The sequence below is a fragment of the Parasteatoda tepidariorum genome, chromosome 2, assembly GCF_982258835.1.
Source record: "Parasteatoda tepidariorum strain Cologne lab strain chromosome 2, Ptep-v5.0, whole genome shotgun sequence".
Lineage (NCBI taxonomy): Eukaryota > Metazoa > Arthropoda > Arachnida > Araneae > Theridiidae > Parasteatoda > Parasteatoda tepidariorum.
Window position 1 is genome coordinate 131,910,150 of NC_141756.1, and position 17,443 is coordinate 131,927,592.

The 17,443-nt window shown below is 32.3% G+C and overlaps 1 long non-coding RNA gene across 3 annotated transcripts; it reads right to left on the bottom strand.

The window, feature by feature from the left end:
* Positions 1–3,284: 3,284 nt before the first annotated feature.
* On the bottom strand, positions 3,285–15,940 carry LOC147816241 (uncharacterized). 3 transcript variants are annotated; one of them, XR_015431918.1, is made up of 7 exons: positions 15,557–15,940; positions 10,343–15,486; positions 9,450–10,272; positions 7,357–9,379; positions 6,464–7,286; positions 4,240–6,393; positions 3,285–4,143 (listed from the first exon to the last, which is right to left on the bottom strand). It is a non-coding gene; the product is annotated as an uncharacterized LOC147816241 (long non-coding RNA). The 3 variants fall into 3 exon arrangements; XR_015431917.1 differs by having other exon boundaries at positions 10,343–15,041; positions 15,112–15,939; XR_015431916.1 differs by lacking the exon at positions 15,557–15,940 and having other exon boundaries at positions 10,343–13,257; positions 13,328–14,128.
* Positions 15,941–17,443: the final 1,503 nt, after the last annotated feature.

Consider the following 17,443-nt stretch of genomic DNA (forward strand, 5'->3'; position numbering starts at 1 on the left):
TGTTCGCCCCCTCATTGCTATTTCGGAAGAAAATAGAGTAAAAACTGGAAATTAAATACTTTTTCTACTTTTACTTTACTTTTTCAAAAGTCAAAAAACATTAATCGCCCATAACAGAATAACTTGATGTATATCTCTTCAAAGATGAAAAAGAATAGCTTTTTTTCCCTCTAAAATTACCTATTTTTCTAGACTTCGTCTTGGCGAATAACTAAATATCAGAAGAGGCAAGGCACATAAATGTTAGAGGAATATAAAGTTTTCTGCTTCAAAAATAGCTTCAAAATTGAAAAAAAATTTTTTTTTTTAAATTACTGATTTTACTTGACTTTATTTTTGTGACTGTCTAAATTTCAGGAGGGACGAAACGCATCGTTTGCCCCATCATCTAAATTTTAGAGGGGCCCTCTGCCACTGGGCCATGCAGCTGTGGCCTTTCCCCTTCTCTGCAAAGCGTGTTTGTTCTTTTAAGAAAGGGAAATAATTTGTGAAAAGGTGTTTTACCGTTTTTTACCCTTCCCTTTATGTTATAGTAGGTATGCAATTACAAAAAAGAAAATTTTCATCAACTCTATCTTAACACAATTTCTTTCCTACATATATATATACTTAGAGTGCTTTATTGTGAAAGAAAAAAAACATGATGTATTCTCTTCATACGGGCCCCCTTGACCGACGGGGCCCCGGGGCGGTGCCCCTGCTGCCCCGGCGTAGTTACGGCCCTGGGGGGAAGGCATCGAAAAGCTAGAAGAGCGTTTGAATGAATGTATTTTTCTTGAAAGAGAAAAATTTATGAATAAGTGTGAGCCGCGATGACTCAGGAGATAGAGCGTTCGCCATCAAATGAGCTGGGCCTGGTTCTGGTCCCAGCGGTGGCTGGCTGGTGTAAATTCAACTCCCGGCTCGCCCGCTCAGTGCCGACATCCTCAGAGATCATGGGTTGGAATCTTCTCCTTCCTGTCGTGCTAACTATAAGAGCTTCTTATGGTTATCCTCTTAATTTAAGGCAAATGGGGATTAGTTCCTCCACGATGACTGGTTTGTCTCAATGCATCACTCAAAAGTTTCTTTGTTTTCTGTGTTGGGCTCAAAATGAGATGCCTGCGGAGTTGAATATTGATAGACACAAATTCAGAATTGGATAAACCGTTCAACGCTAATTACAATATAAATAATATATTTATATTGTAATTAGCGTTGAATTATTTTTTGCGCAAAAGCTAAAATATTTTTTGCGCAAAATATATTTAATCATGTAAATTAAATGCTTTCCGTAAAATCTTCCTTACAATCTTTTTACTTTGAAAAGAAAAGAACTGTCGCAAATTTTTTAAAAAAAAGAAAAAAAAACTTAATTAGAATGATTATGTAAAATAATCATTCTAATTAATTCTGAGCATTTTAACTGAATCAAAAATGTCAACTATCAAAAATTCAACTTTAAAACTTGCTAGATATGAAAAAAATAAATTAAACAGTTTTCACAGATTGCTTATACAATTAAACTGCAACTATCAATTTAAAATTATATCATTGAAATATTCAAAAGTTGCATAATTGTATCATGTAATGAAATTATAAAACAAATTATAGGTTGAGAAAAAGGATTTTAATCACTAGTGAGAATGGAAATCATTTTGAATTTCTAGCAGATCTATTTTTCTAACAGATGGCAGCACTAATTATTAAAAATAAAAAGTGTAAAAAAAGTTTAAAGAATCTTTTGGTGCCATCTATTGTAGTAACAATTAAGCGTATTTTTACACAAATAGACATTTAAGAACAAAAATTAAATGTCTATTTATGTAAATATGCTAAAAAGATACTTTAGTTAAAAATATTATGATTTCTTAGAATGAAATAAAAAAAAATTACTAAAGATGGATAACTAAAATGAAAGCATTAATTATTAAATATGTTTCATAATTAAAAACAAAAAAAAAGTATGTGCATTTGAAATATATTATTTGCCCTTTATTTTTAAAAGTTCTCTCAAAATCGAATGCTCTTTTAGCCGTAATTTTTCAATGCTGCTACTTTTTCAAAAAGAGTAATTCTTAAAATTTGTTCATGAAGAATGTGAATGGAAAAAAAAAAACTTACTTTGTACTGTACTAACTTTGTACTGTGCATATTATTTATTAAGCATGATTATTCTTTTTCATCTTATAATAGAAATTTTTATGCATCAACTCGTAAATAGAAATATTAATGATTTTCGTAAATAAAAATACAATCGGACCTCTATTTAACGAAGTCACCAAATCCCAATAATAAGTCCGTAATGGAAAATTCATTAAATCCAAAATCACCTTTTAAAATACTAAAGCAACACAAAACAGGTTTTAAATTCATAAACATTGGACAATTAAAACATCAATTAATGCACTTTTATCTTATCAACTAGTATCTACTCTTTATTTTACAAATCTTAAAATCTGAAAGGAAAGCAAGAATAAAGCAAAACATTATCCAGTGTTACACTATCATGTTATATACATTTTCAGCTTAAAAAAAAAAAAACTAAATTTATGCATAAAATTATAGCTGCATTTATTATAAGAATAATTTTAAACATACATTACCACACGCGCTCTTAAGTTTAATTGCTACTGATAAAATCCGTTCATTTGAACTGAATTTTTCATTTGAAATGCAAACAAAGAGAGATTTTACTGCTTTTTCTAAAAGTGAAGTGGCTACGAAAAACAATTCAAGGTCATTTCATTCGTAAAATGCTTTTAACAAGTTTGAAATGTTTTGGGAAATAGGGGGAGGTGGATCGCAAAGAAAAGTTGGATAAATTCACTCTGGAATTTTTCAAGTTATTTTACGAAGAAATTTCGAAAATGCTCCTCGAAAAAATTCGTAAAATAGAGAAATTCGTGAAATGGAAGTTCGTTCAATAGAAGTCCGACTGTATTTTATACAGCAACTCATAAAATTATAGATGCTGAAAAAAACCAATTATTAATCATCTGAATTGAATCTTACTGAATCGGAAACTTAAATATTGAAGTCATTCTTTCGAACAATTAAGATGTGCACTTCGTGGAAATTCGATCTATAACAAAAACTTACTCAATTTGATATCATTTATTTTGCTCACCTTACAGCGTTGAAACAGATACTACAGAAACACTTTTTGCCCATATGTACTTTTTTTTTAAATCTGAAAACAATAACATTAGTTTAATTATGTTCCCTTATCGGGAAATTTCAATCTAAATCTTAAATGAATCCTAGAAAAAAGATAGTCAAACAAAAAATAATCGAAAACTAAATTGCAAGTATAACACTTTTATTTTTAACTAATTTGTAATATTACAACACAAGATGAAATAGAAATTTAATCTGTACATTATGTAAAAAATTTAACACGAATTACAAAATTGAACTTCAATAATCCAATAGCAAAAATTTCACAATATCAAATACACGATATCAAAATTATACAATACAGCACCCTATCAAAATGCGCTACCAATTTAAATTGGATAAATTTGAAGCGGCAAACTACAGAAAAAACACATTTCAAATACAACACTTCAACAACAGCTATAACCCTTATGATCAATATATAAATATATTACATAGAATAGATTACATAGAGCAGAACATATTACATAGAATAGAAATATATTACAGTAAATTAAATGCTAAGTTTGAAAAACTTTGCTGAAAGAACAAAGCAAATGACAGGGACAATAAAAGCTTTGGTGACTGAGAGCAGTTAATCTGAAGGTTTGTTTTAAACTATTAAATCTGACATAAAAATGTGATAAACATAATTTTTCTCAAGAGACAAAAGAACACCTGGATCAAACTAGCCTTCATGGAGGACTTTGTTGCAACTAACCCGCATTCGCGTAACATGGAGAGGAAAACCATGAAAACCTCCCACGGTTAGCCCGACGGTGTTGGGATTTTAACCCACTATCAGTCTACCACTAAGGACATTTTATGTCAGCACTTTTTTCTGTGTGAGTACACGTTATACGTCAACAGCAGCAGATTCTGGCGAGTCTTAACTTGAGCCACCTCATTGGGAGGGTAAAAACGAATCTGTTCTTTTCCCATTTGGTAAAGACTGCAGAACAACTTCGAGAAGCTCTTTCATCTGGATATCACAAACTCATGAATCTGAAAAATTATCAATATTCAATTTTTGCAAAATAAGATTCAGTTTACATAGAGAAGGCTTTGGATAAGAGAAAAAAATAAAGGTTATCGTCTCACCTATTAGACCAGCAAGGAAACAAGTTCTTTTGTCGGAAGAAGTCATTCAGTTCTCGAGATAGAAAACTGCATGAAAAGCTGCACTAATTCTTTTTTCCGAAGCTTGTGCAGTTGTAGCTTCCCAAAACGTGTCCATCAGCCGCATATCAAGAATACAGTCAATTCTGAAAAATACAACACACACAAGCAGTATCTATGCACAAAAACAAAAGGAGAAATTAAACTAAAGCAATAAGGTAAAATAAACCAATATTTAAACCAGCTTCGAAAGAAAAAAAAATACTCAATTAACTTTAAAAGTTTGAATTTTAAACCAGATTTAAGTACCTTTTAATGTTATCATCATACATATATATTATTGTACAGTGAAAAAACGCTACGTTGGCGTTTTTATACATTAATTTTCCTTTTGTGCTTTAATTTTCATTCAATTTTGAATGCTTTTGCCAATTACAGAAGATTTCTTAGAGTTAATTTTAAGAAATGACAAAAGAATGCAAACAATCAATTAAGAGTTCCAGTTGAGTTTTAATTTAGAAACGAAACGATCAGAAGAAACTAAATCCATACTTAAAAATAATCATAAACAATTTCAATAATCTGCAAATTTAAAAAGATAAATGAAATAAGATCTTTAAATATGCTCAGAGATAAAAATCCATCAGAAATAGATTTAAAATAAAGTTACACAATTTAAATAACTTTGAATAATTTCGTTACAAGATTAATTGAATAATTTTAATTGAATAATTTACGATTTAATAATTATAGTCTTTCAATATTATGCTAAAAACTTAAATATAACAAGTTTTAAATGTAACTACATATTTTTACACAGATTTCTTACCTTGATAATTAGTGCTTCCATACATTGCAAAATAATAAAAACTAGTTTATACCTGCTTCAATCAACACTAGGTTTATTTCTTTCTCATAGAATCGAATTCTGTTGACTTAAAATGGGTTAACACTAAAAAATTTAATCCCAAAAAATTGACTCACTAACAAAAATTCGGTAATTAAAAATTAGCTTTCTTGAAAAATTCCGTTTAACCGTTTGAGTGCGGATGTGCCAAAAATGCGGAAATCTTGTTTTGAACCAAAAATGCGGAGACACTGCTGTTGGTTAGTATAGGTTGGTTAGTGGTTGGTAGGTAGTAGTTAGTAGTAGTTGGTTAGTAGTTGGTTAGTAGTGTTGTACGCATTTCATTCCGCACTCTTAGCATATATAAGAAAACTCTTCAGCACTCAAACGGTTGATAGTGAGAAAAGTGAAATTAAACTTAGGGTAATTCTAGGCCAAGTGAAACCTCATCAGAACGCATAAGCGATTTACTCTACAGCCGCTCGTGGGCCAAAGACTTTCGTCATTAATATCTTCAAATCGTTCCGTTTTCCATAGACACGTCTTAATCTTTACCATAAAAATGATCTGATGAAGTTTTAGCTTCCCGAAACGTGTCCATCAGCAGGATATCAAGAAGACAGTAAATTCTGAAAATACAAGACAAAAAATCTGGTCCTACGCACAAAACAAAAATAAATTAAAAATCCAAACCAATCAGAAAGAATAAACCGATAGTATAGATAGTGTTCTCTACACTAGGAATCACTGCAAGCTCTTGACTGACTGCACCTCCGGGTAGCTGTTTTTGAGAATTTTGAAGCCAAAAGGATCACAATAAGATGACCATTCTGGTTTGAGATGCTAAAAATGAAAAGCGCATTAAGTGAAAAGTTCTCGGAAGGAGAAGGAAGAGAAAAAGTTACCATCTTACCTATTAGGCCAGCAAGAATGCGAATGAGTACTTCGTCATTAATATCTTCAAATCGTTCAGTTTTCCATAGACACGTCTTAATCTTTACTATAAAAATGATCTGATGAAGTTTTAGCTTCCCGAAACGTGTCCATCAGCAGGATATCAAGAAGACAGTAAATTCTGAAAATACAAGACAAAAAATCTGGTCCTACGCACAAAACAAAAATAAATTAAAAATCCAAACCAATCAGAAAGAATAAACCGATAGTATAGATAGTGTTCTCTACACTAGGAATCACTGCAAGCTCTTGACTGACTGCACCTCCGGGTAGCTGTTTTTGAGAATTTTGAAGCCAAAAGGATCACAATAAGATGACCATTCTGGTTTGAGATGCTAAAAATGAAAAGCGCATTAAGTGAAAAGTTCTCGGAAGGAGAAGGAAGAGAAAAAGTTACCATCTTACCTATTAGGCCAGCAAGAATGCGAATGAGTACTTCGTCATTAATATCTTCAAATCGTTCCGTTTTCCATAGACACGTCTTAATCTTTACTATAAAAATGATCTGATGAAGTTTTAGCTTCCCAAAACGTGTCCATCAGCAGGATATCAAGAAGACAGTAAATTCTGAAAATACAAGACAAAAAAATCTGGTCCTACGCACAAAACAAAAATAAATTAAAAATTCAAACCAATCAGAAAGAATAAACCGATAGTATAGATAGTGTTCTCTACACTAGGAATCACTGCAAGCTCTTGACTGACTGCACCTCCGGGTAGCTGTTTTTGAGAATTTTGAAGCCAAAAGGATCACAATAAGATGACCATTCTGGTTTGAGATGCTAAAAATGAAAAGCGCATTAAGTGAAAAGTTCTCGGAAGGAGAAGGAAGAGAAAAAGTTACCATCTTACCTATTAGGCCAGCAAGAATGCGAATGAGTACTTCGTCATTAATATCTTCAAATCGTTCAGTTTTCCATAGACACGTCTTAATCTTTACCATAAAAATGATCTGATGAAGTTTTAGCTTCCCGAAACGTGTCCATCAGCAGGATATCAAGAAGACAGTAAATTCTGAAAATACAAGACAAAAAATCTGGTCCTACGCACAAAACAAAAATAAATTAAAAATCCAAACCAATCAGAAAGAATAAACCGATAGTATAGATAGTGTTCTCTACACTAGGAATCACTGCAAGCTCTTGACTGACTGCACCTCCGGGTAGCTGTTTTTGAGAATTTTGAAGCCAAAAGGATCACAATAAGATGACCATTCTGGTTTGAGATGCTAAAAATGAAAAGCGCATTAAGTGAAAAGTTCTCGGAAGGAGAAGGAAGAGAAAAAGTTACCATCTTACCTATTAGGCCAGCAAGAATGCGAATGAGTACTTCGTCATTAATATCTTCAAATCGTTCCGTTTTCCATAGACACGTCTTAATCTTTACTATAAAAATGATCTGATGAAGTTTTAGCTTCCCGAAACGTGTCCATCAGCAGGATATCAAGAAGACAGTAAATTCTGAAAATACAAGACAAAAAAATCTGGTCCTACGCACAAAACAAAAATAAATTAAAAATTCAAACCAATCAGAAAGAATAAACCGATAGTATAGATAGTGTTCTCTACACTAGGAATCACTGCAAGCTCTTGACTGACTGCACCTCCGGGTAGCTGTTTTTGAGAATTTTGAAGCCAAAAGGATCACAATAAGATGACCATTCTGGTTTGAGATGCTAAAAATGAAAAGCGCATTAAGTGAAAAGTTCTCGGAAGGAGAAGGAAGAGAAAAAGTTACCATCTTACCTATTAGGCCAGCAAGAATGCGATTGAGTACTTCGTCATTAATATCTTCAAATCGTTCCGTTTTCCATAGACACGTCTTAATCTTTGCCATAAAAATGATCTGATGAAGTTTTAGCTTCCCGAAAAGTGTCCATCAGCAGGATATCATGAAGACAGTAAATTCTGAAAAATACAACACACAAAAGCAGTATCTATGCACAAAACAAAAATGATAAATCAATGGAGATAATCAGACAATTTTGATGTAGCCCAAGATTTTGAACAGTATATAAGCACAGGTTCTAAAAGTTTTTATTTTTTGCAATTTTATACTTCATTATTTATATTTTCTAATATTAAATTTGATTTTCAAATAAAAGCATTTCGTTATTAAGAAAGTGTTGTCCCGTACATATAAATTTAGAAACGAAACGATCAGAAGAAACTAAATCCATACTTAAAAATAATCATAAACAATTTTAATAATCTGCTAATTTAAAAAGATAATTGAAATAAGATCTTTAAATATACTGAGAGATAAAAATCCATCAGAAATAGACTTAAAATAAAGTTACACAATTTAAATGACTTTGAATAATTTCGTTACAAGATTAATTGAATAATTTTAATTGAATAATTTACGATTTAATAATTTTAGTCTTTCAATATTATGCTAAAAACTTAAATATAACAAGTTTTAAATGTAACTACATATTTTTACACAGAGTTTTCTTACCTTGACGATTAGTGCTTCCATACATTGCAAAATAATAAAAACTAGTTTATACCTGCTTCAATCAACACTAGGTTTATTTCTTTCTCATAGAATCGAATTCTGTTGACTTAAAATGGGTTAACACTAAAAAATTTAATCCCAAAAAATTGACTCACTAACAAAAATTCGGTAATTAAAAATTAGCTTTCTTGAAAAATTCCGTTTAACCGTTTGAGTGCGGATGTGCCAAAAATGCGGAAATCTTGTTTTGAACCAAAAATGCGGAGACACTGCTGTTGGTTAGTATAGGTTGGTTAGTGGTTGGTAGGTAGTAGTTAGTAGTAGTTGGTTAGTAGTTGGTTAGTAGTGTTGTACGCATTTCATTCCGCACTCTTAGCATATATAAGAAAACTCTTCAGCACTCAAACGGTTGATAGTGAGAAAAGTGAAATTAAACTTAGGGTAATTCTAGGCCAAGTGAAACCTCATCAGAACGCATAAGCGATTTACTCTACAGCCGCTCGTGGGCCAAAGACTTTCGTCATTAATATCTTCAAATCGTTCCGTTTTCCATAGACACGTCTTAATCTTTACCATAAAAATGATCTGATGAAGTTTTAGCTTCCCGAAACGTGTCCATCAGCAGGATATCAAGAAGACAGTAAATTCTGAAAATACAAGACAAAAAATCTGGTCCTACGCACAAAACAAAAATAAATTAAAAATCCAAACCAATCAGAAAGAATAAACCGATAGTATAGATAGTGTTCTCTACACTAGGAATCACTGCAAGCTCTTGACTGACTGCACCTCCGGGTAGCTGTTTTTGAGAATTTTGAAGCCAAAAGGATCACAATAAGATGACCATTCTGGTTTGAGATGCTAAAAATGAAAAGCGCATTAAGTGAAAAGTTCTCGGAAGGAGAAGGAAGAGAAAAAGTTACCATCTTACCTATTAGGCCAGCAAGAATGCGAATGAGTACTTCGTCATTAATATCTTCAAATCGTTCCGTTTTCCATAGACACGTCTTAATCTTTACTATAAAAATGATCTGATGAAGTTTTAGCTTCCCAAAACGTGTCCATCAGCAGGATATCAAGAAGACAGTAAATTCTGAAAATACAAGACAAAAAAATCTGGTCCTACGCACAAAACAAAAATAAATTAAAAATTCAAACCAATCAGAAAGAATAAACCGATAGTATAGATAGTGTTCTCTACACTAGGAATCACTGCAAGCTCTTGACTGACTGCACCTCCGGGTAGCTGTTTTTGAGAATTTTGAAGCCAAAAGGATCACAATAAGATGACCATTCTGGTTTGAGATGCTAAAAATGAAAAGCGCATTAAGTGAAAAGTTCTCGGAAGGAGAAGGAAGAGAAAAAGTTACCATCTTACCTATTAGGCCAGCAAGAATGCGAATGAGTACTTCGTCATTAATATCTTCAAATCGTTCAGTTTTCCATAGACACGTCTTAATCTTTACCATAAAAATGATCTGATGAAGTTTTAGCTTCCCGAAACGTGTCCATCAGCAGGATATCAAGAAGACAGTAAATTCTGAAAATACAAGACAAAAAATCTGGTCCTACGCACAAAACAAAAATAAATTAAAAATCCAAACCAATCAGAAAGAATAAACCGATAGTATAGATAGTGTTCTCTACACTAGGAATCACTGCAAGCTCTTGACTGACTGCACCTCCGGGTAGCTGTTTTTGAGAATTTTGAAGCCAAAAGGATCACAATAAGATGACCATTCTGGTTTGAGATGCTAAAAATGAAAAGCGCATTAAGTGAAAAGTTCTCGGAAGGAGAAGGAAGAGAAAAAGTTACCATCTTACCTATTAGGCCAGCAAGAATGCGAATGAGTACTTCGTCATTAATATCTTCAAATCGTTCCGTTTTCCATAGACACGTCTTAATCTTTACTATAAAAATGATCTGATGAAGTTTTAGCTTCCCGAAACGTGTCCATCAGCAGGATATCAAGAAGACAGTAAATTCTGAAAATACAAGACAAAAAAATCTGGTCCTACGCACAAAACAAAAATAAATTAAAAATTCAAACCAATCAGAAAGAATAAACCGATAGTATAGATAGTGTTCTCTACACTAGGAATCACTGCAAGCTCTTGACTGACTGCACCTCCGGGTAGCTGTTTTTGAGAATTTTGAAGCCAAAAGGATCACAATAAGATGACCATTCTGGTTTGAGATGCTAAAAATGAAAAGCGCATTAAGTGAAAAGTTCTCGGAAGGAGAAGGAAGAGAAAAAGTTACCATCTTACCTATTAGTCCAGCAAGAATGCGATTGAGTACTTCGTCATTAATATCTTCAAATCGTTCCGTTTTCCATAGACACGTCTTAATCTTTGCCATAAAAATGATCTGATGAAGTTTTAGCTTCCCGAAAAGTGTCCATCAGCAGGATATCATGAAGACAGTAAATTCTGAAAAATACAACACACAAAAGCAGTATCTATGCACAAAACAAAAATGATAAATCAATGGAGATAATCAGACAATTTTGATGTAGCCCAAGATTTTGAACAGTATATAAGCACAGGTTCTAAAAGTTTTTATTTTTTGCAATTTTATACTTCATTATTTATATTTTCTAATATTAAATTTGATTTTCAAATAAAAGCATTTCGTTATTAAGAAAGTGTTGTCCCGTACATATAAATTTAGAAACGAAACGATCAGAAGAAACTAAATCCATACTTAAAAATAATCATAAACAATTTTAATAATCTGCTAATTTAAAAAGATAATTGAAATAAGATCTTTAAATATACTGAGAGATAAAAATCCATCAGAAATAGACTTAAAATAAAGTTACACAATTTAAATGACTTTGAATAATTTCGTTACAAGATTAATTGAATAATTTTAATTGAATAATTTACGATTTAATAATTTTAGTCTTTCAATATTATGCTAAAAACTTAAATATAACAAGTTTTAAATGTAACTACATATTTTTACACAGAGTTTTCTTACCTTGACGATTAGTGCTTCCATACATTGCAAAATAATAAAAACTAGTTTATACCTGCTTCAATCAACACTAGGTTTATTTCTTTCTCATAGAATCGAATTCTGTTGACTTAAAATGGGTTAACACTAAAAAATTTAATCCCAAAAAATTGACTCACTAACAAAAATTCGGTAATTAAAAATTAGCTTTCTTGAAAAATTCCGTTTAACCGTTTGAGTGCGGATGTGCCAAAAATGCGGAAATCTTGTTTTGAACCAAAAATGCGGAGACACTGCTGTTGGTTAGTATAGGTTGGTTAGTGGTTGGTAGGTAGTAGTTAGTAGTAGTTGGTTAGTAGTTGGTTAGTAGTGTTGTACGCATTTCATTCCGCACTCTTAGCATATATAAGAAAACTCTTCAGCACTCAAACGGTTGATAGTGAGAAAAGTGAAATTAAACTTAGGGTAATTCTAGGCCAAGTGAAACCTCATCAGAACGCATAAGCGATTTACTCTACAGCCGCTCGTAGGCCAAATACTTTCGTCATTAATATCTTCAAATCGTTCCGTTTTCCATAGACACGTCTTAATCTTTACCATAAAAATGATCTGATGAAGTTTTAGCTTCCCGAAACGTGTCCATCAGCAGGATATCAAGAAGACAGTAAATTCTGAAAATACAAGACAAAAAATCTGGTCCTACGCACAAAACAAAAATAAATTAAAAATCCAAACCAATCAGAAAGAATAAACCGATAGTATAGATAGTGTTCTCTACACTAGGAATCACTGCAAGCTCTTGACTGACTGCACCTCCGGGTAGCTGTTTTTGAGAATTTTGAAGCCAAAAGGATCACAATAAGATGACCATTCTGGTTTGAGATGCTAAAAATGAAAAGCGTATTAAGTGAAAAGTTCTCGGAAGGAGAAGGAAGAGAAAAAGTTACCATCTTACCTATTAGGCCAGCAAGAATGCGATTGAGTACTTCGTCATTAATATCTTCAAATCGTTCCGTTTTCCATAGACACGTCTTAATCTTTACTATAAAAATGATCTGATGAAGTTTTAGCTTCCCGAAACGTGTCCATCAGCAGGATATCAAGAAGACAGTAAATTCTGAAAATACAAGACAAAAAATCTGGTCCTACGCACAAAACAAAAATAAATTAAAAATCCAAACCAATCAGAAAGAATAAACCGATAGTATAGATAGTGTTCTCTACACTAGGAATCACTGCAAGCTCTTGACTGACTGCACCTCCGGGTAGCTGTTTTTGAGAATTTTGAAGCCAAAAGGATCACAATAAGATGACCATTCTGGTTTGAGATGCTAAAAATGAAAAGCGTATTAAGTGAAAAGTTCTCGGAAGGAGAAGGAAGAGAAAAAGTTACCATCTTACCTATTAGGCCAGCAAGAATGCGATTGAGTACTTCGTCATTAATATCTTCAAATCGTTCCGTTTTCCATAGACACGTCTTAATCTTTACTATAAAAATGATCTGATGAAGTTTTAGCTTCCCGAAACGTGTCCATCAGCAGGATATCAAGAAGACAGTAAATTCTGAAAATACAAGACAAAAAATCTGGTCCTACGCACAAAACAAAAATAAATTAAAAATCCAAACCAATCAGAAAGAATAAACCGATAGTATAGATAGTGTTCTCTACACTAGGAATCACTGCAAGCTCTTGACTGACTGCACCTCCGGGTAGCTGTTTTTGAGAATTTTGAAGCCAAAAGGATCACAATAAGATGACCATTCTGCTTTGAGATGCTAAAAATGAAAAGCGTATTAAGTGAAAAGTTCTCGGAAGGAGAAGGAAGAGAAAAAGTTACCATCTTACCTATTAGGCCAGCAAGAATGCGATTGAGTACTTCGTCATTAATATCTTCAAATCGTTCCGTTTTCCATAGACACGTCTTAATCTTTACTATAAAAATGATCTGATGAAGTTTTAGCTTCCCGAAACGTGTCCATCAGCAGGATATCAAGAAGACAGTAAATTCTGAAAATACAAGACAAAAAATCTGGTCCTACGCACAAAACAAAAATAAATTAAAAATCCAAACCAATCAGAAAGAATAAACCGATAGTATAGATAGTGTTCTCTACACTAGGAATCACTGCAAGCTCTTGACTGACTGCACCTCCGGGTAGCTGTTTTTGAGAATTTTGAAGCCAAAAGGATCACAATAAGATGACCATTCTGCTTTGAGATGCTAAAAATGAAAAGCGTATTAAGTGAAAAGTTCTCGGAAGGAGAAGGAAGAGAAAAAGTTACCATCTTACCTATTAGGCCAGCAAGAATGCGAATGAGTACTTCGTCATTAATATCTTCAAATCGTTCCGTTTTCCATAGACACGTCTTAATCTTTACCATAAAAATGATCTGATGAAGTTTTAGCTTCCCGAAACGTGTCCATCAGCAGGATATCAAGAAGACAGTAAATTCTGAAAATACAAGACAAAAAATCTGGTCCTACGCACAAAACAAAAATAAATTAAAAATCCAAACCAATCAGAAAGAATAAACCGATAGTATAGATAGTGTTCTCTACACTAGGAATCACTGCAAGCTCTTGACTGACTGCACCTCCGGGTAGCTGTTTTTGAGAATTTTGAAGCCAAAAGGATCACAATAAGATGACCATTCTGGTTTGAGATGCTAAAAATGAAAAGTGTATTAAGTGAAAAGTTCTCGGAAGGAGAAGGAAGAGAAAAAGTTACCATCTTACCTATTAGGCCAGCAAGAATGCGATTGAGTACTTCGTCATTAATATCTTCAAATCGTTCCGTTTTCCATAGACACGTCTTAATCTTTACTATAAAAATGATCTGATGAAGTTTTAGCTTCCCGAAACGTGTCCATCAGCAGGATATCAAGAAGACAGTAAATTCTGAAAATACAAGACAAAAAATCTGGTCCTACGCACAAAACAAAAATAAATTAAAAATCCAAACCAATCAGAAAGAATAAACCGATAGTATAGATAGTGTTCTCTACACTAGGAATCACTGCAAGCTCTTGACTGACTGCACCTCCGGGTAGCTGTTTTTGAGAATTTTGAAGCCAAAAGGATCACAATAAGATGACCATTCTGGTTTGAGATGCTAAAAATGAAAAGCGTATTAAGTGAAAAGTTCTCGGAAGGAGAAGGAAGAGAAAAAGTTACCATCTTACCTATTAGGCCAGCAAGAATGCGATTGAGTACTTCGTCATTAATATCTTCAAATCGTTCCGTTTTCCATAGACACGTCTTAATCTTTACTATAAAAATGATCTGATGAAGTTTTAGCTTCCCGAAACGTGTCCATCAGCAGGATATCAAGAAGACAGTAAATTCTGAAAATACAAGACAAAAAATCTGGTCCTACGCACAAAACAAAAATAAATTAAAAATCCAAACCAATCAGAAAGAATAAACCGATAGTATAGATAGTGTTCTCTACACTAGGAATCACTGCAAGCTCTTGACTGACTGCACCTCCGGGTAGCTGTTTTTGAGAATTTTGAAGCCAAAAGGATCACAATAAGATGACCATTCTGCTTTGAGATGCTAAAAATGAAAAGCGTATTAAGTGAAAAGTTCTCGGAAGGAGAAGGAAGAGAAAAAGTTACCATCTTACCTATTAGGCCAGCAAGAATGCGATTGAGTACTTCGTCATTAATATCTTCAAATCGTTCCGTTTTCCATAGACACGTCTTAATCTTTACTATAAAAATGATCTGATGAAGTTTTAGCTTCCCGAAACGTGTCCATCAGCAGGATATCAAGAAGACAGTAAATTCTGAAAATACAAGACAAAAATCTGGTCCTACGCACAAAACAAAAATAAATTAAAAATCCAAACCAATCAGAAAGAATAAACCGATAGTATAGATAGTGTTCTCTACACTAGGAATCACTGCAAGCTCTTGACTGACTGCACCTCCGGGTAGCTGTTTTTGAGAATTTTGAAGCCAAAAGGATCACAATAAGATGACCATTCTGCTTTGAGATGCTAAAAATGAAAAGCGTATTAAGTGAAAAGTTCTCGGAAGGAGAAGGAAGAGAAAAAGTTACCATCTTACCTATTAGGCCAGCAAGAATGCGATTGAGTACTTCGTCATTAATATCTTCAAATCGTTCCGTTTTCCATAGACACGTCTTAATCTTTACTATAAAAATGATCTGATGAAGTTTTAGCTTCCCGAAACGTGTCCATCAGCAGGATATCATGAAGACAGTAAATTCTGAAAAATACAACGCTCAAAAGCAGTATCTATGCACAAAACAAAAATGATAAATCAATGGAGATAATCAGACAATTTTGATGTAGACCAAGACTTTGAACAGTATATAAGCACAGGTTCTAAAAGTTTTCTTTGCAATTTTAATCTTCAATCTTAATTTGAAAAATGAGTAAAAACTACATCAGAATTTTTCTAAGTAATGTATGTACGCAGTGTTTTTTTAATTACAAAACATTTGACAATTTTTAAAAGACAAAACATCTTCCATTTGTTAAATAGTCGAAAAATTTTCGATTTCAAATAAATTAAAAATGTTTCTTAAGTCAACAGACTCAGAATTTCTGTAAGTACGGAAAATTAGATAGTTTTTGAAAGTCAATGCAATTTGAAAATTATTCTAAGTTCAAAAGTACAAACAACTTGATCTTTCGAAAGAAGAAACAAAAATTTTCTAAGTGCCATCAGAATTTTTCGAGGTACTAACAGTAGGAAATTTTTTCCAACTTACAGCTTATGTAATGCGATTCTTTATACACCCATTTTTTAAAAACTTTAAAAATTTCCAAAGTACCAACAACTTCAAAATTTTCCTGATTCTAAACATTTTCAGAACTTTTAAAGCCAACAGATTCTAAATTTTTCAAAGTACAAAAAAATGGAAAATTTTTCAAAATCAGTTTGAATTTGTTTGAAAATTTTCCCATGACCCCAAACACCTACTGCTCCTTATATGTTCGTTTTTTCACACTAAAAAAATTTCTACGCACATACAACTTCAGAATATTTCTTCCAAAAAAAAAAAAAAAAAACAGATTCAGAATTTTTCAAACAAATTTGAATTTTTCAAAGCCAAGATAATTTTTTAAAAAAAATTTTGACTTCTTGTATACCAATTTCTTCCAACTAAAGTAATTTTTTATGTTGAAATATTTTCATAACTTTTCACAGAACAAATTTAAGTCGGGAACAAAGTCGGAACAAGTTGAAAATTTTTTCTACCACCAAACTTCTGCAACTCTTAAAATACCTTTTTTTCTCAACTTTTAAAGACTTTTAAAAATCACAGAACTTCAAAATATTTCTGAGGAGAAAAAATTTTGAATATTTTTCGAAGTCAAAACAATTCGAAAGTCATTCAAAGTGCAAACATCAGAAATTTTCTAAGTACAAATGGTTTGAAAATTTTTCTAACTTCAAATTAACAACTAATCAGAAAACTTTGGTACACACATGATTAAAAATGAGACGTAGTTATCAAAAACTACATTTATAGAGTGACGTTAAGAGTTTACTTAACATTTTTTAGGTTAATGTAAAAGGCGCCAGTATTTTGTCTATATTTCCAAACTGTTTCTTAATAAAACTAATTTTTAACGGAAAATTGTTAAAGAGACATAATTACACTATATTACTGATAATGAGTATGCAAATTTATCAAGTTTTGTCAAACTCGCAAACCATTTTATTCCACTGAATATAATTATCACTTAGATGATTATTACACATTTACTATATTAACTAATTAAATTTAAGCATTGCGACTAAGAAATTATTTTAACAGTTTAGAATTATTAGACATAACATTTAAAATTAATAAAAATATAATCTCTAAAGAAGGGTTCATTTAGAAATTAAACCAATGCAATTATAAAGCCTTATAGGGAAAACAATAACTCACACATTAATTTAAATATTGAAAACATAAAATTATACAAGCTTGAGAAA